Source organism: Panthera tigris, chromosome A1 (assembly GCF_018350195.1).
Source record: "Panthera tigris isolate Pti1 chromosome A1, P.tigris_Pti1_mat1.1, whole genome shotgun sequence".
Classification (NCBI taxonomy): Eukaryota; Metazoa; Chordata; class Mammalia; order Carnivora; family Felidae; genus Panthera; species Panthera tigris.
Genome location: NC_056660.1, coordinates 31044281 through 31046258, shown reverse-complemented (window position 1 = coordinate 31046258; position 1978 = coordinate 31044281). Strand labels below are relative to the sequence as shown.

Here is a 1978-nt window from a genome sequence, read left to right as displayed (position 1 = left end):
TACTTACTCTTTAATCAATGGATAGATATTTGGGTTGCTTGCACATTTTGATTATTATAATTAATGTTGCTATTAACATTAATGTACATATTTTTATAGGTATATATTTTCAACTCTTTTGGATATATAGCTAGAAATATAATTGCTAGATCATATGTTTAATTTTGCAGGAACTGCCTAACTATTTTCGAGAGTGATCTTTTGTTCCCTGTGCATGATAGCCTGGAATCTTTCTCCACTCAATAAACTGTGGCTAAATTTTGTATCAACCATAAACACAAGGTTTGTAGGACTGTATCCAGATAGCACACCTGAGTGGGTGGAAATGGAAGGAAAAAAAATAGCAGCACTACATAAATTTCAGACTTTTGTTATAAAAAGGATAATCTTTTCATTACATAGCTGAGCAAACTCTTGGGTCACACTACTTTACCTCAGTACTCATGTGGAACAAAACAATGTGAATATCTAGACTGGTGAATTTAGTCTGTAATAGTATTCTTCCCTGGAGACAAAGGAACTAGTACAACGTCTTCTTTGTAAATTATGCGCAAGCTTGTCTGTGGTAGAATTAAAAGCGGGCCTAGAGTTAAGAGTACATTTTAAACGTTCTCCCAATAAATAAATCAGGAAATAAATAAATAAATGGTAACTAAGTGAGGTGATAGATAGGCCAACTAGTGTTAGTGTGGTAATCATTGCAGATGCGTATGTATGTCAGAATATCAGGTGCTTACTTGGGCAGCCCAGGTACTGGGGTTGGAAAACTACAGAGATTAGTGTGGCCCCTGAGCAAGGATGACATGCAAATGTGTGAGGCGTTCCCTAGTTAAGCAGCAAAGCATCATGCTGTGTGTCTTAAATATATACAATTGAGTTTTATTTGCCAATTATACCTCATAAAACTGGGGAAAGAAAGCTGAATGTAGAACTTCTTGCAAGCAATCCAGGCCTTAAAAAAATATCTAGGTTAGCTTTTTTAAAAAGCTATGAGCTTTTTTAAAAAGGGTGAGGAAATCTTACTGGCTTAATTATGATTGAAAAACAGTGATTACAGTTTGTTGAAAAAAAGTTGAGTAAATTAATGGAACCATGGCTCTTTGATTTTGACAATGAATAAGGGAAAGGTAAGAAAAAGAGTATTAAGGGCTCTTGGGTGGCTCAGTGGGTTGTGTCAGACTCATTGTTTCAGCTCAGGAGACTCTTTATCTCTGGTGAGATTGAGCCCCTCATCGGGCTCTGTGCTCTGTATGGAGCCGGTTTGGGATTCTCTGTCTCCTTCTGCCCCTCCCCCATGTGTGCACACATGCACGCGCACGCGCTCTCTCTCTCAAAGGACAAAAAAAAAGAGTGCTAAAGAGTAGTTGAAAAACAGATGATTTTCCAAAAATGTCCATTCATAGTGCTGTATATTGGTCAATCCACGTGTTGTAAGTCTTACCTTGGGGTTAATCTAAGGTTCTGTTCATACTCCAGTTGAATATGTGGAAGGGCACATGCAAATGTTTGCAGAATGTTAAGTGGTTGGAAATGTTCAGAAGGAAAATATTTGTCCTAGAAGAGGGAAAGAAATCCATGTTATATCGTTGAAATAGAATATGTGAAGTCAGGGAAATCAGGGGAATAAACCTTGGTTTCCAAAGAAATGGAAAACCTACAGATGAGAAAATTTCAGAATTATAAGGAATGAGGCAGTCTAAGAATCTAGTAAGAGTTTATCCAGAGTTAAAATCTCAGTAAAGGTTGAAACTATACTTATCCATTCCCCGTTGCTTCAGCAATAAGCCCCCCTTTATGGTACTAGAACAACCAATGTGCAATGTAAAAAAAAAAAAAAAAGGCCTTAATTACAGGAGTGCTCATTTCCCTTGGATAGCTTCACATTTAGGGAGAATTTAGGGGAAGAAATTGGGGGGATTTTTTGATACAGAAAATAAATAGTGCCATGAGGAAAAGAAATTACATTTTTATATAAAAG

At 36.7% G+C, this 1978-nt stretch overlaps 1 non-coding gene across 1 annotated transcript; it reads left to right on the top strand.

Moving 5' to 3' along the window:
- The first annotated feature begins 729 nt into the window (after window positions 1-729).
- On the top strand, window positions 730-833 carry LOC122232320. The gene has a single exon (XR_006209656.1). It is a non-coding gene; the product is annotated as a U6 spliceosomal RNA (small nuclear RNA).
- The last annotated feature ends 1145 nt before the right edge of the window (window positions 834-1978 follow it).